Source organism: Cebus imitator, unplaced genomic scaffold, assembly GCF_001604975.1.
Source record: "Cebus imitator isolate Cc_AM_T3 unplaced genomic scaffold, Cebus_imitator-1.0 Scaffold52, whole genome shotgun sequence".
Taxonomy (NCBI): Eukaryota; Metazoa; Chordata; class Mammalia; order Primates; family Cebidae; genus Cebus; species Cebus imitator.
The window spans coordinates 3,020,310-3,029,659 of NW_016107367.1; the positions used below are offsets into that span (position 1 = coordinate 3,020,310).

The 9,350-nt window shown below is 46.9% G+C and overlaps 2 protein-coding genes and 1 long non-coding RNA gene across 8 annotated transcripts in view; 1 reads left to right on the forward strand and 2 right to left on the reverse strand.

Moving 5' to 3' along the window:
* Positions 1-2,399, reverse strand: part of WDR25 (WD repeat domain 25) — a 152,360-nt gene extending 149,961 nt beyond the window's left edge. The window contains exon 1 of one of the 3 annotated variants that reach the window (XM_017528119.2): positions 2,298-2,377. The gene's annotated coding sequence lies outside the window, so the exon portion shown is untranslated. Of the gene's footprint in view, positions 1-2,100 lie in introns of all 3 variants that reach the window. The other 2 variants (XM_017528118.2, XM_017528120.2) reach the window with 2 other exon arrangements.
* Positions 2,400-2,428: 29 nt separating this feature from the next.
* The window catches only part of WARS1 (tryptophanyl-tRNA synthetase 1), a 40,190-nt gene continuing 33,268 nt past the window's right edge, over positions 2,429-9,350 (forward strand). Inside the window, exons 1-2 of one of the 4 annotated variants that reach the window (XM_037738326.1) lie at positions 2,451-2,544; positions 3,412-3,539. The gene's annotated coding sequence lies outside the window, so the exon portion shown is untranslated. Of the gene's footprint in view, positions 2,545-3,171; positions 3,540-7,415; positions 7,438-9,350 lie in introns of those variants that run through there. The other 3 variants (XM_017528123.1, XM_017528121.1, XM_037738327.1) reach the window with 3 other exon arrangements.
* LOC108304077 overlaps positions 7,767-9,350 on the reverse strand; it is a 7,968-nt gene continuing 6,384 nt past the window's right edge. Inside the window, exon 2 of the long non-coding RNA XR_001825117.2 lies at positions 7,767-8,306. This is a non-coding gene — a long non-coding RNA (uncharacterized LOC108304077). The remainder of the gene's footprint in view (positions 8,307-9,350) is intronic.

Here is a 9,350-nt window from a genome sequence, read left to right on the forward strand (position 1 = left end):
AAAAAAAAAAAAAAAAAAAGAAAACTAAAACTTTTATTGAAGAACATAAATACATAAATGAAGACCAGGGCTGGGTACAGTAGCTCACACCTATAATCCCAGACCTCTGGGAGGCCGAGGCTGGTGGATCACTTGAGATCAGGAGTTCAAGACCTGCCTGACCAATATGGCAAAACTCCGTGTCTCTACTAAAAATACAAACATTAGCCAGGATGGCGGCAGGCACCTGTAGTCCCAGCTACTCAGGAGGCGGAGACAGGAGAATTGCTTGAATCTGGGAGGTGGAGGTTGCAGTGAGCCATGATCGCCAGCCTGGGCAACAGAACAAGACTCCGTCTCAAAAAAAAAAAAAAAGGCCTGGAGAGACAATGCCTAGAGAGAAAGACCCAGGGCTACTTTAAAAATGCCTTTGGAAGGTCCATTTTGGTCATATGTGTTACAAGTTTCAACACATCATTTTTACGCCAGCAGCCTCACTGCAGAACTCTATCCTACACAAATACTAGCCTATGTTTGCTAGATGTATAAATCCATGAACATAAATGTATAAAGAAAACCTGCTGCACTGCTTATTAGCAACAAATGAGAAGAACATAGGCTCATCATCATGAATGAGGTTAGGTCTGAAAATATTTAAATCAAAAGCTGTCCAGGATCCACGGTGGGAAAGGCCTGCCGCTATCCCCTGCATCCTTTCCCTTGTACTCCAGCCCTTCCCTCTTTTCTCTCTGCCTGGAGCATTCTTCCCCCCGGATATCCCATCTCCATAGCAGTCAGCTGGAGAGACAGGCCCACAGCACAAGGCTAAGGTTCTGAGGTATCTATCCGTCCTCCCAAGAGTGCTGGGAGCAATTCTGAAGGCATGACACAAATCCACCCGTTTCACTCCCAACACACAGATTCACACTGCAATGAAATTCTACTTGTTAAAAAAAATCCTTTCTGAAATTCTGGACCATCGTTCACAATAAATTGTTATCAATTAGTTCCCAGAAAAAAGTGCTTTGGCCTGGATCAATGTTTTACTTCTGTGCTGTTAGCACCAAGCACAATCCAGAGAAAAAGAAGGATGCTAGGCACACCCAGAACAGCAGAGGGCGCGGTGAAACAGCACAGAACGCTCAGGCAGTAGACTAGCTTCAAGAAAACCCAGTGCATCCCACCTTAAACAAACAGGCCAAGCTACTCCTCCATCCCCCAACAGGTGGAGTCAGGTCAGCATCAACAGATTCCCTCCAAGTCCTTTGCTAAGTCATTCCATACAGCCTGCCTATTAGCCATCTCTTCTGCTAGACAATGGGTTTCAAGGTCCCCTGGAATCAACCACCCAACCCCTTCCACACCTTTCCCCAAAATGGCACCATTCGCCTCTGCCAAGTCAGCATCATTCCATCAATGTCTGTAGTCAGCCTCCTCTAGTAATGCCGCCCCCGTTCGCAGCCGACTCCAGGCAGGTAACAACTTCCACATACAAAGCCAAAGTTTAAATAAAACTTCTAAAGCCAGCCAGCTCATCTCAGATGGAACTAATATAATATGAAAGACTATAAACTGATGGAACTGTGCAGTGCAAATAATTTGGTATTTCTGCTCTCTAAATACTAAGCCTGGTCCCGAGGCCAGTCTCAACTCCTCTGCCTAGGCACCACCCACCACTGCACTCGACTCCTTGCTGTCAAAGGGATGTCGCCAGCTTCCCACCACTAGGATGCCCGTCCTCCCTCTCGGAAGAGGTGAGGGATTAAACTAAAAGGAACAGAGACAGCCAGATGGAAGAGAAGGCAGCGGCACTGAAGAGTCCAAGGAAGGAGCGAGTGGCTCTGACAGTCACCACCAGCATGTCAGCCCCATGAGGACAGAACTTTCTGTGTTTGATTCACTACGAGAAGCCCAGCGTCTAAAAATATTTCTGGAATGCAAACAGGTGGGAGAGGGGATATGTGGAAGTAAAAGAAATATGATATTCCATTCAACAAATATTTTCTGATTACCTATTCTTTGTCAAACCCTACGCTGGGTCTGGTGTTGGTGGAAATTAAACACAAAACACAGATCCCCCCGGAGACCCCAGACCGAGGAAGGTAACAAACAAGATACGACCAGAGATGGGTTTTGAAGGATGAATGGGAGTTAGCCGAGTTGTCAATAGTAAGAGGTAAGGTGGGTCCAAAGCATAGCGCTTTCGGAAGGAACAGGAAGTCAAAGGAAAGCGAGCGGCGATGACCGCGTTAAAAGGCGCGGGGCGCTTCGGGCGCTGCCCAGTCCCGGCCCCCTCCAGCCCGGGGCCCGCCACTCACCACACTCACCGGAAGCGCTCCGTTCTCCCGGAGGCAGACCTGCCAACACAGCAAGGTCCAGTCGCGTTCCGCCGCGGCGCCGGGGCCGCCAGCCAATCAGTGGCGGCCTCTGCCCCGCCCCCGTTTGAACAGCCAATGATGGCGCCGTCGGGCCGGAAGTTGTTCCGTCCGGACGGCGTTTCCACGGACGCCCAGGAGAAAACCCTTGGCAGAGCCGGGAGCGCTGACGGGCCCGGCTGGGCGCCGGGTAAGCGAGGGGAGTGAACCCGGGCGGGATTGCGGGAACAAGGGAGGGGGTGATGGAGGGACGCCGGCGTGGCACCCAACGGCCTGGCCCTCCTGGGGATATCCTCAGAGCCCGGCTTGCTGCCCGCCGCGTTCTGGCACCGTGAGGGGCTCGGAGCCTGCCAGAGACCCCTCGCCCCTTTCCTCTGAGCGCCGCCTACCCACCCCGTCTCCCTTTCCCCCCGGCACCGGCCCTTCCATCGTCTCCACCTCTTTCCTTTTCCCGAGAAGAGAGGCCCCCATTTTTATTTAGCGCCTGCCATGTGCCAGAGGTTTTGCGTAGTGCTGCCCTTAGTCCCCTCAGTGGTAACGTTAGCAGGCTACTCCATGCCCATTTCACGGATGAGGAAACCGAGGGGAAGCAGAAGAGCGATGTGACCCTTGCCCACGGTTTCGGGTCAGTCCGAGCTGGGATTGAAACCCAGGCGTCTGTGACACCCGTACTCCTGATCATTCCACCACACTGCACCGCCCCGGTGAACAATGCGGGGAATTTACAGTTTCTCTTTCCACTGCCCACAACTACACACAAACACGGTCACACAGATGCTGAGGGTGGGGAACGGGAAGAGGGTGGGGAGGTTATTTGAAGGCCAGCGTGGGGTGAGGGGTGGCTGATGCAATGACCAGCTAATCGCTGGGTTCTCAAGAGGGTTTCATTGGTCTCAACCTGGCTCCCCCCAGCCAACCCACCCCCATTGGACAGTCTCAATAGGAAGGTTGGTCAAGAGCTCAAGTGTTTCTGAGAATCTGGGTGATTTATAAGAAGCCCTTCGCTAATGCAGGGTGGGGAGTCGTAAACAAAAGAAAGAGGAGGCTCTTTTCTCAGAAAGGAAAGTGAAAGAAAGAGGGGAAGAATATTAAAGACCACTTCTAGCCAGAAGAGCAGGGCATTCTCAGCTGCTCAACTGCCCAGCGTGACCAGTGGCCACCTCTCCAGTGCCTTCCACAATCTGGGTATGTATTGCTATCTTTGCCAGGCTTAGAGTTTGTTAGTGCTTTCACCGAAGTGCTGAAAACCTTGGTGTAGAAGGTCAGGACTTGTGTCCTAGTATTAGGGTGTTATGCGTCTTACTTCTATTGACCCAAAGTTCAGGTAATTCACTTCTCCCATGGGGAACAGAGATTCTGGCCAAGCGGTCTCGTGCAATGTCTTTGCCTTTTAAGATAATGTTCATTCTGTTATTTGGAGGGTAAAGCAATCTTTCTTTAAGTGTTTTTAAAAAAAAAAAAAAGTGGAACATAATGGGGTCCCAAAAGATGTCAACAACTCCTTGCTCTAAAGAAGTCATTTTCTTGTCCTCTGGGAACTTGCCAGTCCAAAGGCATTGTCATCTACATTCTGGGCCAAGATGTAAAGGATGGTATTCCACCTCCTGGTGGTATTCGAGGGATCCAGAAATGCTCCTGGGCCACATTCTCTTCCCAGCTGCTCCAGAATTGACTGTCTTGATGCCACTCCTCCCCAGACTGCGGAATCAGTGTGTCTGATCTCTGTGAGATAATTTTGATGCAGCCCAAGTCTTTATCATGCTGTTCTGTTAAACAACTCTATAATTCTTTTCACTCCTCATCCCTATACCATTCACTCCTCATCCCAATACCATACCGTTCCCTTAAGAGCCTATTATGCTCCTCCAGAACAGTGGAAACTTTCAGAATGAGCACAAGATTCAAGTTCTTGAAAAGGGGGAATTGGGGGTTAATTTTCAAGAGCCTTTTTAGCTTTCTCCTGGAGGGTCTGCTGTGATTTCCTGTGGAGTAGGCAGTTTTGCTCCTTACACTCCCAATACTTTTGTTTAGGGAAGATAATAGAGTACTTCACTGGCTATAACTGTATTTCTTTGTTTCAGTTTGTAATATTTGTTAAACATGTAAAGTCACTTATCTTAACAAAGATTCAATGTTCTATTTGCAATTTGTATGGTAAACACTGAACACAATGGTCCTTAACCTTTTGGCCGCTAAGCCTCCTTTGCAAAGGTAATGAAGCCAAGATACTCTGCTCAAAACCATACACATACCAAGGTACTTGAAAATGTTAACGTAATTTCAGAGGTTCATGAACTCCAAATTGAAAAACCTCTGAAGTTCAACTCAATTCTGGAGTCAACAAAGAAATAAAGGAGGTTGTTGATAGTTAGGGAGAATGTTCACATAATAAATGGGGTAAATTGGTACATGCATGAAATGAGGACCATGATAGTTCTATTCTCCTTGTCTCTGACCACACAGGAAGTTGTGTCATACACACACACACACACACGATTTCTTTTTTTTTTTTTTTTTTTTTTTAAAAAATTCCCCTTTTTTTTTTTTTTTTTTTTTTGGACAGAGTCTCACTCTGTTGTCCAGGCTGGTGTGCAGTGGCACAATCTTGGCTCACTGCAAGCTCCACCTCCCAGGTTCAAGCAATTCTCCTGCCTCAGCCTCCCAAGTAGCTGGGACAACAGGTGCGTGCCACCATGCCCAGCTAATTTTTTGTATTTTTTTGGTAGAGACGGGGATTCGCAATGTAGGCCAGGCTGGTCTCGATCTCCTGACCTCGTGATCTGCCCGCCTTGGCCTCCCAAAGTGCTGGTATTACAGGCATGAGCCACTGTGCCTAGTCCACACACAAGATTTCAATAGTGTGGATGATTCCCACACAAAATACATGCCTTATGATCATGAGAGCAGGGAAACCTCATCTGTTATTTCCTCAGTCTGATTTCATTCCCATGTGCTTCTTAAATGAAGTTCTGATATTTATAGATACATGTTTTTCCCACAACATGGACCCTAAATACAAGTCTAGTTTCTCTCGCTGATCCTCTAGCAAAGAAACAGTTACCTAATCTATTGCAGTGGGAAATTAGCTGTCCTGGGATCACCCAGGCATTCTTCCTGGCACTTGCCCCAGGAATTTTTAAGGATAATTTGTATCTATACTTGATTGGTTTCAAAACCTTACTGCTGCCTTGTTGCCTTCTGTATAGGGCACCACATTTTTTGGAAGGACAGGGTAAACCAAAAGGAATTCCAAAAATAGCGACCAGGATGGTGGGCAGTTGTTAGCAGGGGGCGAAGAAACCAGAGTAGAGATGCAAGACATGGAGAAAACCCCAGGAGACCAGCCTGGCTCTCCGCAGATCTCAGAAGGCTCAACTCAGTACCAGGACGTTACACAAGAGGCCATCTAAAGTCCAGCTGGGGGAATCAACCTTCAACTAGAACAAGTGAAGACATTATAAGAGGATAAACCTTAGAGGAAAATCGTGAACTAGATGACTAAGGAGATTCATTCATTAGATAAATATTTGTTAATAAGCTGTGTGCTGGGTACTAGAAGTACATGGAAGAATAAACCCAGTGCTTGCCTTCACTGTCTGCTGGGGAACACATGAATAACTAAACTGCAGTGTAAGTGCTTTCATAAAGTCACTAAAGGAGTGTTTGGGGATCACAGAGGATGGAGCAACCAACTTGGTCCCAGAAGCACAGGTGTCAGGAGAGGCTGTGAAGAGCTGAGGTTCAAACTGGAAAGATAATCAGCAGAGTTCAGGCAGAGAAGGGTGTGAGACATTTCAGGCAGGCAGGCAGCAGGGATTCTGAGAGAGCACATGAGCAAGGGGGCTTGGGAATCAGATTCTGGCTCAGCTATTCCCTGGCAGTGGAACTTCAGAAGACTTGTTCTGACTTCCAAGCCATCAGCCTCTCATCTGCTATTGCAGGGCACATAGACTAACACCCAGTTTTGAGAGTTGGGAGAATTCAGGATAAGAATCTGGAAATTTTCATGAGTTTTGTTATTTGATATGGGCAAAGACCTTAGAGAGAAAGGGATGATGACTGATTTGCTCAGCTTGTTGCTGGGGAGGGAATGGGAGAGTCTGGAAGGTTCTCCTCTCTAGCACTAGGAGAGGGTATTTCTGCATTCCTCCCTTAACTGGATTCTGTATGATGAGTCGGTTATAACCACCCCGAACCTCCCTTTCTGGGAATTTAGCTGGTCTTCATGCTATCCCATCCTGGTTTCAGTATTACACTTTCATTCCCTTAAATAAATGTTGATTTACATACTTTTTTTCAGTTTTTTTTTATTTTGTAAAAACTTTTCAGAGACAGGGTCTCACCATCTGTGTTGCCCAGGCTGCTCTCGAACTCCTGAGCTCAAGCAATCGCCTCGGCCTTCCAAAGCACTGTGATTGCAGATGGGAGCCACTGCTCACAGCCCATGATTTATATATTTTGGGGGTTTTTTTGTTTGTTTTGAGACAACATCTCTCTCTGTTGCCCAGGTTGGAGTGCGGCGGCACAGTCTCCACTCACTGCAACCTCTGCCTCCCGGGTTCAAGTGATTCTCCCACCTCAGCCCCCCGACTGAGTAGCTGGGACTACAGGTGTGCACCACCATACCCAGCTAATTTTTTTGTATTTTTAGTAGAGACGGGGTTTCACCATGTTGACCAGGCTGATCTTGAACTCCTAACCTCAGGTGATCCACCCGCCTCTTCCTCCCAAAGTACTGGGATTACAGGCATGAGCCACCATACCCGACCAATTTATATACATTTTAAACAAATATTTAACAAATGGATCTATTAAATGACACCACAAATGTATATGTTTGGTTCACAGAGTTAAGTCATTGGTAGGATAATGGTTGCGAGTGTAGGCTCTAGAGTCAAACTGCTAGAGTTTATAGCCCATGTCTGCCATTTATTTGTGATGTTAACATGGGCAAGCTTTTATTTTATTTTATTTTGTTATAAGTAAAATTTTGATGCCACAAAAGAAATAGCACTTAAAGATAATTCCTCTCAGCAAGGCAGTTTACTTCTGTAGAAGGGTGCCAGTCACAGATGGAGCAATGGTAGCTGCACACCTGTACAAGGAGGGGAAGGGGTGCTTATGCCCTGATGAAGGTCGCCCCTACTGCTGTGTCATTCCCCTATTGGCTAGGGTTAGACTGCACAGTCTAGTCTAATTCCAATTGGCTATTTTAAAGGAAGCAGGTTTGGCGGAAAGGACAGTTATGGGCAGGTCAGAGCAGGTAAGCAGGGGTCAAAGCAGGTGACCAGGATGGGTCAGGGCGGGGGACCGGGGGGTGGGGGGGGCGGAAACAGATGTGAACTACTGATCAGAACGGGTGGAAAAGGTTATTTACTGTAACTACAAGAAAGTTAAACTTTAAAATAGAGAATTAAATAATAAAGCTGAGCATACTGACGTACTGATTCTTTTGAAGAGAACCTTGGGGTTCACTAACTAACAATTTTTTTTTTTTTTTTTTAGAGACAGGGTCTTACTCTGTCACCCAGGCCAGAGTATAGTGGCACAAACATAGCTCACTGAAGCCTCAAACTCATGGGCTCAAGTGATCCTCCTGCTTCAGCCTCCCAAGTAGCTGGGATTACAGGCACACTACCATGCCCAGCTAATTTTTTTTTTCGTAGAGTCACTATATTGCCCCAAATGCCAGGATCACAGGTATGAGCCACCATGCCAAGCCTTGGGCAAGTTTTTTTTAACCCCTCTGTGCCTCATCTATAAAATGGAGATAAATCTATTTCATAGGACTGCTGTAAGGCTTAAGTGAATTGACACATATAAGGTGCTTAGAACAATAACAGGTACAGAGGTGTTCAAAGTTAGCAGCTCAGACACTAGCCTTCTCATTGTCCTCCTCCAAGGTTTTACAGCAAGTTAAAAGAAGCTGGAGTTCAGCCAATCTTTGGAACCCTAAGAAACAAAAGAAAATTAATAACAGCACTTATAATGTAGTTACAACTTGCTTTACAGTTTACAAAGTGCTACCATGCCTTTTTCTTCTCATTTTGTTCTCATAAGAGCCTGGGGTAGATGAAGAAGTTCCTTGTGGTGCCATTGTATAGGTAAGGAAGCTGACAAAAAGAAGTGATGCCGGGTGCAATGGCTCACACCTGTAATTTGAGCACTTTCAGAGGCCAAGGCGGGTGAATCACCTGAGGTCAGGAGTTTGAGACCAGCCTGACCAACATGGAGAAACCCTGTCTCTACTAAAATACAAAATTAGCTGGGCATGGTGACGCATGCCTGTAATCCCAGCTCTTGGGAGGCTGAGGCAAGAGAATTTCTTGAACCTGGGAGCTGAGATCGCACCATTGCACTCCAGCCTGGGCAACAAGAGCAAAACCCCATCTCAAAAAAAAAAAAAAAAAAGTAGAAGAAGTTATTGAGCCAAGAAGGGGTTGTTGGCGGCACAGTCTCTGTCTGCCCTGTCCATACCTTCTGCAAGGGTAATGGTGAATAATGACTACCAGGAGGTGCAGACACACCTTCTCCAAAGGTTTATAGTTAAATAAGGCAGCATGTGGAAGAGAAACATTGCAGACAGTCCTTACCCAATGTGGAACCTAGGACAGGTAAGGCCCTGTCTTCCACCCCAGAGCTCACTTTGTCTGAGAGCAGCTGGCCAGCAGTGGAAGACATTTGCTCAGCAGTATATTGGTTATGGCTGCAAATGCCTAAGAATTCATCCCCAAGGCAATTAAGATAAACAGCAAATAGTGGCTGGATGCTGTGGCTCACGCCTGTAATCCCAACACTTTGGGAGGCTGAGGCAAGCAGATCACCTTAGATCAGGAGTTCAAGACCAGCATGGCCAATATGATGAAACCCCACCTCTACTAAAAATACAAAAATTCACTGGGCTTGGCGGCAGACACCTATAGTCCCAGTTGCTCAGGAGGCTGAGCAGAAGAAGCGCTTGAACCCGGGAGGCAGAGGTTGCAGTGAGCCGAGATC